A 16,131-nucleotide genomic window follows, 5' to 3' on the forward strand; every position below is an offset into this window, starting at 1 on the left:
CTTCAGCATCAGTCCTTCCAATTCAGGACTGATTTTCTTTAGGATGGACTGGTTGGATCTCCTTGCAGTCCAAGGGACTCTCAAGAGTCTTCTCCAACACCACAGTTCAAAAGCATCCATTCTTCAGCACTCAGCTTTCTTTACAGTCCAGCTCTCACACCCATACATGACTATGGTATGTTTCAATGCTATTCTCTCAGTTGGTCCCACGCTTTCCTTCCTACCCAGCCCTGTGTGTCCATAAGTATTTTCCCTATGTCTGCATCTGCACTGCTGCCCTACAAATGGGTTCATCAGTACTATCTTTCTAGATTCCATACATATGTGTTAATATACAATATTTGTTTTTCTGACTTACTCTCTGTAATAGGCTCTGGGTTCATCCACCTCATTAGAACTGACTCAAATGCATTCCTTTTTAAGACTGAGTAGTATTCCATTGGTGATGGACAGGGAGGCCCGGCGTGCTGTGATTCATAGGGTCACAAAGAGTCAGACACGACTAAGCGACTGAACTGAGCTGAATACCCCATTGCGTATGTGTACCATAACTTCTTTATCTATTCATCTGTCGATGAACATCTCGGTTGCTTCCACACCCTGACCACTGTAAACAGTGCTGCAGTGAATATGGGGGGTACGTATGTCTTTTTCAATTATGGTTTCTTCAGGGTATATGCCCACATGTACTAAAATTGAAATGATACAGAGAAGATTGGCACGGCCCCTGCACAGGGATCTAACTTCTCATACACATGGTGTGGTCTTGCTAATGCAGAAACAATCAGATGCAGGTCCGTTGTGGCTGCCCACTGGAACATGAGGATATCGGCACAGTCCTCTAAAACTGTTGCGAGACCCTAATGCCGCTTGCTGAACTGAGCTCAGAAGACTCAAAGCGAATGTCTCTGAGGTGGGGCCCGTTGCTCTTGGGGGGAACACCGTGGCTGACATGCCGTGAGGATCAGACCTGACAAGCGTATAAGGGGCACTATGCCTTGCCTGGCTTATTTCAGCCTCCTAAGCCTCTTTCCTGGCGGGGCCCCTCACTGTCTTCATTTCATAGATGAGGGAGCTGTTTTCAAGAGGGTGATTCCCCCAGGGTCGCACAGCTCATGGTGGGCAAACCCTGGATCTGACCATGGGCAGGCTTGGTCCATAAAGGGGATGCTTCACCACTGTGCCTTATAACTGACACTAGTGAAATAGGAGAAGCTTGTTCACTGCCTTGCACGCCAGCTCTTCCAGTGGTGATATCAGCTGGAACATGTCAGTCAAAATAGGGCAGACTGTCGCAGCGTGGCCTCTGCAAGCTTCAGTTCCCAGCTACTTCTTCCCTTTTTTTTTTTTTTTCTTTTTTTTTTCACCACACCAGGCAGCCTGTGGGATCTTAGTTCCCCAACCAGCGATGGAACCCACACCGCCTGCATTCAAAGTGTGGAGTCTTAACCACCGGACAGCCAGGGAAGTCCCTCTCAGCTACTTAAAAAAAAAAAAAAAAAACTTGTTTATTTTTGGCTGCTTTGGATCTTCCTAGCTGTGTGGGCTTTTCTCTAGTTGCAACGAGCAGGGCCTAGTCTCTACTTGGGGTACATGGGCTTCTCATTGTGGTAGCTTCTCTTGTTGCAGAGCAGAGGCTCGACAGTGGTGGCCCACGGGCTGATTTGCTCTGAGGCATGTGGAATCGTCCCAGATCAGGGATCGAACCTGTCTCTCCTTCAATGACAGGCAGATTTTTTTTTTTTTTAAACCACTGAGCCATCAGGGAAGCCCCCTCTCGGCGACTTCTTACATTTTTTAGAACTTATTTTATTTATTTATTTTTGGCTGTGTTGGGTCTTCCTTGCTGTGCCGGCTCTTCTCTAGTTGTGACGAGCAGGGGCTACTCTCGAGCCGCGGGGCGTGGGCGTCTCATCTCGGTGGCCTCTCTCCTCGCAGAGCGCGGGCTCTCGGGCGTGAGGGCTTCAGTATTTGCAGCACGTGGGCTCAGTGCTTGGGGCTCCCAGGCTCTAGAGCTCAGGCTCAGTAGTTGTGGTGCACGGGCTTAGCTTCTCTGTGGCAGGTGGGATCTTCCTAGATGGGATCGAACCTGTGTGTCTCCTGCATTGCTTCCAAGCCTCCAGGGAAGCCCCCTCTCAGCTACTTTTTAACTCTGTGAGTACAGTTCAGTGAACCCTAGGGGGAAGCTTGCAGAAAGAATTTGATGTGAAGACAGATGAACAGCTCTTGAGAGTGCTACGGCGGAAGAAGATCATACTGGTTAACCACCTCCACCCCACCAGACCCCTCCTTTATATCAATTTTGAACTATTTTCTACCAACTCGTGTGAAAAAGCATCTTAGATCATTCACCTGCTTGCAGTCCTTTTAATAAATGGATTGACAGCATATGTAAGAACCTAGGTCCCAATAGTAGCCATGTCAAGAGAAGACAGTTTCTGGTTAGTTACTCTCAGGCTGATAAAATTCATGATATAGTAGGATTTAGGGGGATTTTTAAAAATTGGAGTGTAATTGCTTTCTGCATTGTGTTAGTTTCCGCTGTACAAGGAAGTGAACTGGCTTTATGTATACATATATCCCCTCCCTCTAGAACCTTCCAATCCCCATCCAATCCCACCCCTATAGATCATCACAGGGCACTGCTGTGAGCTCCCTATACTACACAGCAGCTTCCCTGTGTGTGTGTGTGTGTGTGTGTGTGTGTGTGTGTGTGTGTGTGTGTGTGTGTGAGTTGCTCAGTCATGTCTGACTCTTTGGGACCCCATGGACTGTAGCTCACCAGGCTCCTCTATCCATGGAATTCTCCAGGGAAGAATACTGGAATGGGTAACCATTCCCTTCTCGAAGGGATCTTCCCCACCCAGGGATCAGACCCAGGCCTCCTGCATCACAGGCAGATTCCTTACCATCTGAGCCACCAGGGAGGCCCACTCACTATCTGTTTTACACCTGGCAGCATATATATGTCAATCCTCCGATTTGTCAACCCCCGCACTTCCTCCCCTGTGTCCACATCTCTGTTCTGTATGCCTGCAGCTCTCTTTCTGCCCTGCAAATAGATTCATCTGTAAGCAGGGATATATATTTTCCAAAAGAGCAAGATTTCTCATCAGATCAAGTGAAGAAAAACAATCAGGGTAGCTGAGAGAAAAGACCAGTTAGCTTCCAAACACCATTCATTCATTTCAGTCAGCTCTCAGTGGGACGTGAGGGTTTCTTCTAAAAGAATTCCTTTTAGACCCATGGGTTTTGCCTGTGGGTTTCCGTCTTGACAGTCAGGTGATAATGTTGGGCTATAAACTTCATGGAGACAGAGAGCAGGTGAACAATGTGTAATTAATCGCTAACACAATGCCTGGGCCATGTTAGGACCTTGATAAATGTTTTCAGAGAATGTGTGATCCTATTGGATTATGCCAGAATATTTATTATCTGTTGCATCCTGGTAAACCCAAGTCATAATTTTGTCTAATAACTGGATGATGCTTTCAGAACCCTATTAGAGGAAAGTGTGTTATTCCTACTCACTAGTTTCTTCTCTCCTAAAGCCAAGAAATGTGGGTAATTATTTTCTGAGTTATGCCTAGGAAGAGCAGTGACACCATTGTATCTAGCCTCCCCTCTGAAATATTGTTACAACCTCGTTTAGGGTTTACGGCGGCAGCAATGTTCCAGAGTCCTTTCCCCCAGCGTTCTCCATTGGCAAAACGCAGTGTACGGTTAATGCAACAGTGAAAATAAATTATTACCATTCTCCGATTGTGTGACAGGTCAGTAATTAACTTATGTCACCAGTTGGCCTTCCACAACTGTGTTTATTCAGCTCCATGGAGCACTTTTCAGGGAAAAAGGAAAGATCAGCAAGGCAGTCTTTGTTTACTGTGGATGCTAAATGCGGGTGGAATACATCTTTTCCTATTGACGAGGAAATAAGTTGGTTGTTAGTACATGATTTTCCATTCTCCCAAATGATATGGTGATTCAGGGAATTTGAAAGCTACCCTGGAATTAGAAAAGCATAAAGAAATTGCCCTTTATGTGCTAATTGAGCTATTGTGCCTATTTTCTTTGGTTCCTTTTTCCTGTATAGTCATAGCAAAGAGCTGTGTGTTAAAAAAAAAAGGTATGAAAAATTTTAATTAAAAGAAAAAAAATTTTTTTTTCTTTTCCTATTGTAGGTTAAGTGCCTATCATCCAGCTAAGGGACAATGGTATTAGATTTGTAATAAGTACAAGTAAAGCTTTTCATTTTGATTGGATTGGGTGTATTTTTCATCAGCATCTCCCGCGTGAGCCATGATTCCAAAGACAGAGACTTGTAATCTTCTGCAGTGGGAACGATGCAGCTTAAAAATCAATAGGGCAGGAGGTGTTTCAAGTTCTCATTATTGTAATGTGTCAACATCACTTCAGTGACCCCAGAGTCCTATGTTGGCTGGTTTTTCCCCTGATTTATTGTGCAATCTCGCAGGGCAAACTATAATTTCACTTGGAATCAGAAAGTCCCCATTTATGGTTTGTGTCCCAGTCTCCAGTCATTAGGGCATTCTCGGGGAATCAATCCCTCCTGTTGTTGCTAAGAGCTGAATGAAGTTGTCACCCGCTTCGATTACAAAGGCGCTGGGGGAAAAGGAGGCGGTGAGGGCAAGGACCTTGCAGGAGCGAGCTAGGCTTGACGAGGGGCTTCCTGGATGTGTGTCTGCCGCCACTGGGAGGACTTCCACCTTTTCTCAGTACGCCTCTTACAGAAAAGCCCCACCACCAACTTGGAGCGGTGCTTCATCGCTTCTTGCACATCTTATGGATGATGGCATCCTCCTTTTAAAACAAGGGGCGAGAGCCTTCCTTGAAAGTCTGTTCTGGCACATTTTCTAGAACTCGTTGAGTCACGTCAAGTCTTCTTAAATCATCTGATTGAAGAACAGAACTTCTCTTATTGTCACTCTGAGCCTATAAAGCCAGAGTCTTGCATCCTTTTCCTGGTTGGCAAAATAGCTAGGAACTTAGTGAGACTTCCTGTAAGAAGATTACCCTCTGATTTCAGAGTGCGTGTGCACACGTGTGCACACACACGCACTGAAATCTCCTTTCACTGGAGGGTAATTGATGAATGCTTATATGATAGTTTTAAGTCATCCTATAGCATCCATAGGATGACTTAAATCTAACAGTTAGAACTGGACATGGAAAAACAGACTGGTTCCAAACAGGAAAAGGAGGACGTCAAGGCTGTATATTGTCACCCTGCTTATCTAACTTGTATGCAGAGTACATCATGAGAAACGCTGGACTGGTAGAAACACAAGCTGGAATCAAGATTGCCAGGAGAAATATCAATAACCTCAGATATGCAGATGACACCACCCTTATGGCAGAAAGTTAAGAGGCACTAAAAAGCCTCTTGATGAAAGTGAAGGAGGAGAGTGAAAAAGTTGGCTTAAAGCTCAACATTCAGAAAACAAAGATCATGGCATCTGGTCCTATCACTTCATGGGAAATAGATGGGAAACAGTGGAAACAGTGTCAGACTTTATTTTGGGGGGGGGGGCTCCAAAATCACTGCAGATGGTGACTGCAACCATGAAATTAAAAGATGCTTACTCCTTAGAAGAAAAGTTATGACCAACCTAGATAGCATATTCAAAAGCAGAGATATTACTTTGCCAACAAAGGTCTGTCTAGTCAAGGCTATGGTTTTTCCTGTGGTCATGTATGGATGTGAGAGTTGGACTGTGAAGAAGGCTGAGCACCAAAGAATTGATGCTTTTGAACTGTGGTGTTGGAGAAGACTCTTGAGTGTCCCTTGGACTGCAAGGAGATCCAACCAGTCCATTCTAAAGGAGATCAGTCCTGGGTGTTCTTTGGAAGGAATGATGCTGAAGCTGAAACTCCAGTACTTCGGCCACCTCATGTGAAGAGTTGACTGATTGGAAAAGACTCTGCTGCTGGGAAGGATTGGGGGCAGGAGGAGAAGGGGACAACAGAGGATGAGATGGCTGGATGGCATCACCGACTCAATGGATGTGAGTCTGAGTGAACTCTGGGAGCTGGTGATGGACAGGGAGGCCTGGCATGCTGCGATTCATGGGGTTGCAAATAATCCGACAGGACTGAGTGACTGAACTGAACTGAACTGATAGCATCCATACCAAGTCTGTGTGCTAAGCTCCTTCAGTCGTGTCCAGCTCTGTGTGACTTTATGGACTGAAGGCCACCAGGCTCCTGTGTCCATGGGGTTCTCCAGGCAAGAATACTGGAGTGGGTTGCCATGCCCTCCTCCAGGGGATCCTCCCCACCCAGGAACTGAACCCATGTCTCTTATGTTTCCTGATTTGGCAGGTGGGTTCTTTACCACTAGAGCCATCTTGGAAGACGCAAAGACTTTAAAAATGGGTCCACATTTAAATTAAAAAAAAAATCTTTAAAAGTTCTTAAGAGCTCCATTTATCAAAGTCCCTGAATCTCATTCTAGGACATACATTCACTTCATAGACATTTACTGGGTTCTATTCTGGGTGCCAGGTACCCCTTTCCATATTCTATTTAAAACTATATTTATTTATCTGGCTGTGCCGGGTCTTAGTTGTGGCACACAGGTTCTTTGATCTTCCTTGCGGCATTTGGGATCTTGGTTGCAGCGTGAAGGGTCTTTAGCTGTGGTATGTAAAAACTCTTAGTTGTAGCATGTGGGATCTAGTTCCCTGGCCAGGGTTGGAAACTGGGCCCCCTGCATTGGGAGTGCAGGATCTTAGCCCCTGGACCATCAGGGAAAGAGCCGTATACCTTTCTAAGCTGCTAAATCAAGTGGTTCTTCCTCTGAGGCTCTTTACTGATACAATGAGCTCTTCTTGCATCTCCCAGGCCTCTTTGGACTTGCCTTCTCCTCTGAATTCAATCCCCTGGTGGCTCAGTTGTAAAGAACCTCTCTGCCAATGCAGGAGACCCAGGTTCGATCCCTGGGTTGGAAAGATCCCCTGGAGAAATGAATGGCTACCCACTGCAGTGTTCTTGCCTGTAGAATCCCATGGACAGAGGAGCCTGGAGGGCTACAGTCCATGAGATCTCAGAGAGTTGGAGATGACTGAGTGCTAGATTCACTCACTCATCGATTCACTAAATGATTGATAGAGATCCTGTAGATCCCTGTAGATGCTGCAGAGATAATGGTGAACAAGACAGAGAAATTTCCCTTCTAGCTGAGGGAAGGTGCGTCCTTGACCGTGAGGGCTCAGAGGGATGGAGCCCTGGTTCCCTTGATTCCTGAAAGTGGGTGGGGTTATTCCCTCCTTAACAGGATATTACCTATTAGAGCTTAAGCATGACCTTGCTTGTTCTTCAGGCACTGACCTCAGGTGGTGAGAGGACACAGGAAGATCAAATGCTTCTACTGGATGTTTCTAACCCATGGGATGTTGTGCATATGTACCTGTTGGGACCCAGATCAACTGTGACCCCAGAGAAAGTTGACATCAGAATCCCTGTCCTGCCTACCATTCCTCTTCGTGGCCTATAACCCCAGCCCTGTGAAGTTCTGTGTGTGTGTGCTCAGTAGCTTCAGTTGTGTCTGACTCTTTATGACCCCATGGACTACAGTCCACCAGGGTCCTCTGTCCATGGGATTCTCCAGGCAAGAACACTGGGATGGGCTGCCACACCCTTCTCCAGGGAAATCTTCCCGACTCAGGGATCGAACCCAGTCTCCCGCATTGCAGGTAGAGTCTTTATCATCTGAGCCACCAGGGAAGTTCTAGCAGAAGCCAAGGCTTCTGAAACAGAGGCATGATTAGAAGCTCAGATCTTAACTCCACCACTGAGAACCTTGAGCAAGTTTCTTTTTAATTGGAGTGTATTGCTTTACATCATTGTGTTAATTTCTGCTGATCAACAGAGTGACTCAGTCATAGGTGTACACATATCCCCTCCCTCGAGAGCCTCCATCCCACCCCCGCCATCCCACCCCTCTAGTTCATCACAGAGCACCCAGCTGAGCTCCTTGTGCTATTCAGCAACTTCCCACTAACCCTCTATTTCACACATGGTAGTGTGTATATTTGGAGAAGGCAATGGCACCCCACTCCAGTGTTCTTGCCTGGAGAATCCCAGGGACGGCGGAGCCTAGTGGGCTGCCGTCTATGGGGTTGCACAGAGTTGGACGTGACTGACGCAACTCAGCAGCAGTAGCAGCAGCAGGAGCAGTGTGTATATTTGGAGAAGGCGATGGCACCCCACTCCAGTGTTCTTGCCTGGAGAATCCCATGGATGGGAGAGCCTGGTGGGCTGCCGTCTATAGGGTCGCACAGAGTCGGACACGACTCAGCAGCAGCAGCAGCAGCAGCACCAGCAGCGTGTATATGTGACTGCTACTCCCTCAGTTCGTCTCACCCTCTCCTTCCCCCATTGAGTCCACACTCCATTCTTTTATGTCCGTGTCTCCATTGCTACCCTATCTAAATAGGTTCATCAGCACCATCGTTCTAGATTCCATGTGTATGCATTAATGTATAATATTTGTTTTCACTTCCTTCACTTTGTATGATAGACTCTAGATTCATCCACCTCAGTTCCAAGTTCAGTAAGAAGGCAAAGCTTAACTCACAAGCAGTTTCCAGCCTCTGCTTGTGTTATATTTGCTAACAGCGAGTCAAGCCAACCTCAGAGTCAAGGAATGGAGAGACAGATAGTAAGGGAAGAAACCAAGAGCTCTCCTTGGAAAGGTGTGTGCAAACAGGGCTGAGGTAAGTTTGTGGCCATATTGGCAATCCACTGCATCTCTCTTGGAAGCAAATCATTCACTGAAGGGAATGATATCCTATGAGGAGGTCTTTCCATAAGCTAGGTCTTCCAGCTAAAATTGTTGTTGTCTAGTCTTTCAGTTGTGTTGGACTCTTTGCGACCCTGTGGTCTGTAACCCACCAGGCTCCTCTGTCCATGGAATTCTCCAGGTAAGAATATTGGAGTGGGTTGCCCTTGCCTTCTCCAGGGAATCTTCCTGAGCCAGGGATCGAACCCGGGTCTCCTAAGTTGGCAGGCAAATTCTTTACCACTGAGCCACCTGGGAAGTCCTCCTAAAATTATCCTTTACCATTAAGTGCGATGATAAGGGACTTCCCTGATAATAAGGGCATCCCTAATAACTCAGCTATTAAAGAACCTGCTTGCAATGCAGGAAACCCAGGTTTGATTCCTGAGTGGGGAAAATCTGCTGGAGAAGGGATAGGCTACCCATTGTAGTTTTCTTGGACTTCCCTTGTGACTCAGCTGGTAAAGAATCCGCCTAAAGTGTGGGAGACCTGGGTTCTATCCCTGGGTTGGGAAGAGCCCCTGGAGAAGGGAAAGGCTACCCACTCCAGTATTCTGGCCTGGAGAATTCCATGGACTGTTCAGTCCATGGGGTCACAAAGAGTCAGACAGGACTGACCGACTTTCGCTTTCACTTCACTTCATTAAGTCCAAGCCTGTAGTCTCTCCTTTCATAAGTGCAGCCTTCTATTTACTTTATACCTGATCATCCTCCTTATCTTTCAAAGTTTAAGCAGTGACGCTAAAAGAGTTTTTCTTTTTCTTTCAAGTGTAATGTCAGCCCAGAGGGAGGGTAGTCACATGCCTCTAGTGACACTGAGCATCCTCAAGATAAGAGCCCACATATCTCAGGGGAGCTGTGCACACCTGCCTGATGGGGCCTACACCAATGGTGTTCTGACAAGTGTGGCTAATTCTGAGCTTCCTCATAGCCCTCCTGTTGGGAATCTATTTGCTTTGGATCGAGGATGCTGGTGCCTCCAGCTTTGACTTCACACTCCTCTGTCCTTACACATCAGCTGGCTTATTTTAGAGATCACTTGAGAACCTCATACATTAGTTTTCCCAGTCCTGTGGGCACCAGTTTATGCTTTCACTGGCTGGTGGAGGCACAGATTATGAGAGCTGTGGTAGAATAAGGGGTGTTCTGTGGTTTCTTCTTTAACGATAAACTAAATGGTGCTCAATTAAACGTGCAGGGTGCTTAAGGAGACAGGCAGGCAGAAGTAAGCCTGAGACCTGCCTCACCTACTTTTTAGATACACTGAGCTTTGAAAGCTCCCGATAGTAGATAGATGGATGACTGTGAGGGATCCTAAGGCTGCATTCTCCCGCCGCCACGTTAGTTTTCTGAAAACTCCATTTACATGCATTTGATTGCAGACTCGCAAACTTTATTGTCCAAGAGCAGAAGAAAGTGTGTCAAGTCAGTATTTCTATTTGAAAAGCAAAGTCCACTCAAATTGTTTTTCTCTTCACTGGACTTGGGGATTCTGCCCTGATTTTGAGGCTTCTTGCTCGGTGGATGGGTTTGAAGTATTCTTTTAAGCTGTTGACTGTCAATCACTTTTATATAGTTGTCACTTTTAGTATGTCACCGTCAATAGCAGACTCATGAAGCTTGCAGATACTCATTCTCACTCTGACATGCATAACTCAATTGAGCTCAGTTTATAAAAAGAATCTAAAAATACACAAATTGATGACTAGGAAAAAATGGCTTTCTGAAAGGATCCTTTATTTAATGCACAGGAAAATAATTCCTGGAGATGAATAGTCCTGCTAATTCGCTTTTTCATTTGTTTCAAATATATCAAGACCCTACTAAGTATTGGGGTCGGTGTTGAAAATGTTGAGTGAAAACCAGCAAGGAATCTGTAACCCTGAAATATACAGTGTGGTGGGGTTAAGAAAGGAAGTTAGATGGGGGGGACATCAAATAACCACAATACAAAAACTGTAATTATCGTCTGAGATAAAAGTTCTAAAGAAAGGGTACCCGAAGAATCGATGCTTTTGAACTGTGGTGCTAGAGAAGACTCTTGAGATTTCCTTGGACTGCAAAGAGAGCAAACCAGTCAATCCTAAAGAAAATCCACCCTGAATACTCTTTGGAAGCACTGATGCTGAAGCTGAAGCTCCAATACTTTGGCCACCTGATGCAAAGAGCTGACTCATTGGGAAAGACCCTGATGCTGGGAAAGATTGAGGGCAGAAGTGTAAGGAGGTGGCAGAAAAAGGGATAGGTGGATAGCATCACTGACTAAACGGACATGAGTTTGAGAAAACTCTGCGAGACAGTGAAGGATAGAGAAGCCTGGCATGTTGCAGTCCATACTGTTGCAAAGAGTTGGACAGGACTTGGGGACTGAACGATAACAGGAGGTAATACACAGCTGGTCTCTACTGAAGGGTTGCTCTGGGAAGGGAAGTCAAGCACTGGGCTCATTGTGTCATAGGCATCATACTGGAATCTTTTTGTTCTTTCGTCTGTTCTGTTCAACTGTCCACATGTCACTTAGCCCTGACTTCCGAGGTGCATGGCTGTCCCCCCCTGCTGTTTGCACAGCCAAGCCTAGTCCCAGCCACCGTTGCTGCCACCTTTGTGACTGTGACAGCCCCCTCCTGGCCTCTTCAGGATCTGTGTTTGCCCTCCTCCAAGCCATTATCCAGCATTATTTAAAACATAAATGCGTTACACACCTGTGTTCATAATAGCAGCCATTATAGCTATCCACAGCAGCCAAGTGTCCATCGGTGGATGAGTGGACAGACAAAATGTGGTCTCCACGTGCAGTGGGGTACTGCAGTTCAGTTCAGTTCAGTTGAGTTGCTCAGTCATGTCTGACTCTTCGCGACCCCATGAATCACAGCACGCCAGGCCTCCCTGTCCATCACCAGCTCCCGGAGCTCACTCAAATGCAAGTCCATTGAGTTGGTGATGCCATCCAGCCATCTCATCCTCTGTCATCCCCTTTTCCTCCTGCCCCCCAATCCCTCCCAGCATCAGAGTCTTTTCCAGTGAGTCAACTCTTCACATGAGGTGGCCAAAGTACTGGAGTTTCAGCTTCAGCATCATTCCTTCCAAAGAACACCCAGGACTGATCTCCTTTAGAATGGACTGGTTGGATCTCCTTGCAGTCCAAGGGACACTCAAGAGTCTTCTCCAACACCACAGTTCAAAAGCATCAATTCTTCGGCACTCAGCTTTCTTCACAGTCCAACTCTCACATCCATACATGACCACTGGAAAAACCATAGCCTTGACTAGATAGACCTTTGTTGGCAAAGTAATGTCTCTGCTTTTGAATATGCTATCTAGGTTGGTCATAACTTTTCTTCCAAGGAGTAAGCGTCTTTTAACTTCATGGCTGCAGTCACCATCTGCAGTGATTTTGGAGCCCAGAAAAATAAAGTCTGACACTGTTTCCACTGTTTCCCCATCTATTTCCCACGAAGTGATGGGACCAGATGCCATGATCTTCTTTTTCTGAATGTTGAGCTTTAAGCCAACTTTTCCACTCTCAGTGGGGTACTACTCAGCCTCAAAAAGGAAGGAAATCTTTCCATAGGCTAAAACAGAAATAAACCTTGAGGATGTTATATTAAGTGAAATAAGCCAGTCACAAAAAAGACAAATACTGCAGTAATCCACTTAGACAAATTATTAAGAGTTATCAAGTTTATAAAAATAGGAAGGAGAATGGTGGTTAGCAGAGGCTAGGGAAAGAGAGAAAGGGATATTTTTATTTACTTGGTGTGGGACTTCAGTTTTGCAAGATGGACAAGTTCTGGAGATCTGTTTGACAGCCATGTAGACAGGCTTAAGAGAACTGAACCATACGCTCAAAAGTGGTTAAGAAGGTTTGAGACATATATCAGAAATCAACCCTGAATATTCATCGGAAGAACTGATGCTGGAGCTGAAGCACCAGTGCTTTAGCCACCTGATGCAAAGAGATGACTCATTGGAAAAGACTTTGATGCTGGGAAAGATTGAGGGCAAGAGGAGAAGGGGACAACAGAGGATGAGTTGGTTACTTGGCATCACTGACTCAATGGCATGAAAATGCGCAAACTCTGGGACATAGTGAAGGACAGGGAAGCCTGGCGTGCTGCAGTCCATGGGGTCGCAAAGAGTCGGTTGCAGCTTAGTGACTGAACTAAAACAGCATGTGTATGTGTATGTATTAAAAACATATATTTAAACCACAATAAGAAAAAAAGCTTCCAAAAATTCTGTAGATCGATTCAGTTATTCCCCTTCTTCAATGTTGTCCTGTTATGCTTAGAAGAATAACAAAAACAATCCGGACCAAACCAAAGCAAAAATGACTGTGGTCCATAGGCTTTCAGAACATCTGGTCCCTGCCTGCCTACCTCAAAGACCTCTTTCTTTGCGGTCTGTTCCTCCGTCACTCTGCTCCAGCCCCTGCCTCTTTCTTATTCATCTTAAAAAGTGTCAAGGTCACTAGCACAGTTTGCACTCATTCAGTCTTCAAACCATGCACTCTTTCACTAGATTCACAGAATGAGTGTTTGTTACACTTTAAAGTGCAAATTCAATTTAAAGAAACATTTGTCAATAAGGAGGAGGAGAGGGGAGAAGAGGGGGAGAGTAATAGCGATGTTGATCATGCTTGTTATCATTAATATTATTAATTTCAGATGCCTCACTTCTCAGTTTCTCATTACTAAGGAGTGTAGAGTTTCCCTTTTGCAAGATTTTCCTTGAATGGCATTCCAAATGGCACCATCCTTTTGGAGGAGATTTTTAACGTCTACCATTGACCTTGAGAAACGACTGATTTTCTTCCAAAAATGTGACAGAGATGTTTGTGTTTGAAGGTTTCCAAGATATTTATATAGAGAGAGTCTTGCAGTGAAATCACATGGTCTGGTAAAACGTTTCATTGGTGCTGGCCAGGGGACTTAAGATTTAGTGAAAGCTGAATTCGAGGAAATGGGAACTAAACTACGGCTCTGATGGTGAGGGAGAAACGCGTGGATGATGGCTAGCCAGCTTCAGACAATTGGCTACGTGAGCCTTTCCATAATGAAAGGCTTTCCAGGAGGGGCTAGTGGTAAGGAACCTGCCTGCCATTATAGGAGACTTAATGAGATGTGGATTCGATCCCTGGGTCGGGAGGATCCTCTGGAGGGGAAGGCATGGCAACCCACTTTCCATTTGCCTGGAAAATCCCCTGGACAGAGGAGGCTGGCGGGCTACAGTCCATAAGATTGCAAAGAGTTGGACACGGCTGAAGCAACTTACCATAATGAAAGGACCTAGAGATTGTCATACTTCAGAGAAGAGGAACATGGAAACACATGCCTTCTCATTCTCATTATAAAGGTTTGTTTCTTATTAGCCCCTTGGTCTCATGTGGCTGGCATTGAACAACCATAATGGAACCATCATTGGATTCTGCAGGCAGATCTGAAAGCGGCTTTTCAGGAACTTCAAGTTGAAGTGTTTTTGAGATTTGAACGGCTTTTGTTCATGGAAGGTCACATGCCATGCCACAGAAGCCGACTCCCGCTTTCCTCATGCAAGTCAGCTCTTGTTCCGGACAACACGCAGAGTCCCTGACCTGCCTGAACCCCTTTCCTAAGGAACTCGTGCTTTTGGTCACAGAGGGGACCAGGTGAGGGACAGCAGGCACAGATGACAGCATGCTATTATCATTCATTGGTTCACTGACTCCCGAAGAAATCAGAGTCTATTGCATTTCATGTGATGCAGAAGTCAGTAAGGATGAAAGCTCGCGGGTTCCTCCAGAGACGTAGTACCAAATGCATTTTAATGGTCTCTAACCCTCCCACAAACCCAGTTGGATACTCTGTTGGGCAATAAAGTTTAAAGGTTGGAGAAACTCCAAATCTGAGCCCAGAGAAAACTCTGCTTCTTTTTCCCAGCCTATGAAAAAAAAAAAAAACAAAACAGTTCATTGCCAGTGCCTGGCAGGGATGCTCAAGGTTTCTGTCATTTGTTAAGTAGCATGGCACCCTTGCAAAGCTTTGCATGTGCAAAAAAAAAAAAAGAAACAAAAATCAAGACATGGCCTCTTTAATGCTCACTGGTTGCTGACTGATGATAATTTGGGGTGTAAAATTCGGGGACTCCTCTGAGCCCTTCCATGCGCTGCTTTTCTTCCGCCCTGTCACAAGCTGCAAGATGGAGTTGAAGGGAAGATTTTTGTAAAGCACTGTCTAAGTTAAAGGCAGCTGGGACCCAGAGGTTAGAGGGAGTGAGTTTTTCTTCAGTTGCTAAGCCCTGTCTGACTCTTTGCGACTCCTTGGTCTGCGGCCCACCAGGCTTCCTCATCCTTCACTATCTCCCAGAGTTTGCTCATGTCCATTGAGTTGATGATGCCATCCCACCATAGCATCTTCTTTCACCCCCTTCTCCTCTTGCCCTAGCCATGAGTAGATACTGGAGGCAAAGTTCAGAACTCTTGCTGGTGTTACAGTGGATGGAATGTTACAGCGGTCCATCTTCCAGGGACTACCCATAAGACCGACAAAGAGAAAGTTGAAGGAAGGAGAGCAGACTGTGATTTTGAAGTTTTCAGTACCAGGCCCTTAAGGGCTTTTCAAGAAGAAAAGAGAGATAGGCCAGTATAACTTGATTCCATGTGGCTTCCCCTAGGCAACCTTTTTTTTTTTTTTTAAAGTTCACTCTGCGCTTTTCCAAATTCCTATCATCAGGATGAAATATGTCCCTCTTGGTAGATGGAGAACATCTTATCCAAAAAAAAAAAAAAAAAAAGACCTGGAAATTTTCCTTCTGTCTTTCTGGGCACTGAGCTGACGTGGGGGAATTCAGAAACATACAGTATTGGAATTAAAATGAGTGTTCACGCCTGCAGAGGCAAGGAGCCCATGGAAATGACCAACTAGCATTGCCGAGAATAATTATTGTCAAATTGAGTCCATTGTGAATAGTCCTCGGAGATATTTGTCCTGGCGAGAACCAGCATGAAAGAGAGAATTTTAATGTTGACTAACTCCCTGGTGAAGAAAGAAACCTTTAGCTTTTTTAAAGGTGGAAGCGTTGGTAATTTACAGGTAGAATGCATCAGTAACATGCACTATAGGACATCATGACAGAAAATTTTTTTGAGAGGCCGTTGTCCAGAGGTGATGATTCAAATTCTGCCCATGGCTTTTCTCTGTATAGAAGTATCTGGACTTGAAGTCAGAATGTTTTTGTTGAAAATATCTTGATTCTGCAGGAAACCGGAGAGTCTACTGAGCTCTTTCTAGAAGAGTCCATCCCGTGAAGTCCATGGGCTTTTGATCCCATTTCACAATGACCAAGACTTC

General features: G+C 45.4%; 1 protein-coding gene and 1 non-coding gene across 15 annotated transcripts in view; both read left to right on the plus strand.

Moving 5' to 3' along the window:
- Nucleotides 1-16,131, plus strand: part of RBFOX1 (RNA binding fox-1 homolog 1) — a 2,416,982-nt gene that overhangs the window by 1,179,262 nt on the left and 1,221,589 nt on the right. The window lies entirely within an intron of this gene.
- Nucleotides 669-772, plus strand: LOC114110698 (U6 spliceosomal RNA). Its single transcript, XR_003586940.1, has one exon. It is a non-coding gene; the product is annotated as a U6 spliceosomal RNA (small nuclear RNA).

Source organism: Ovis aries, chromosome 24 (assembly GCF_016772045.2).
Source record: "Ovis aries strain OAR_USU_Benz2616 breed Rambouillet chromosome 24, ARS-UI_Ramb_v3.0, whole genome shotgun sequence".
NCBI lineage: Eukaryota > Metazoa > Chordata > Mammalia > Artiodactyla > Bovidae > Ovis > Ovis aries.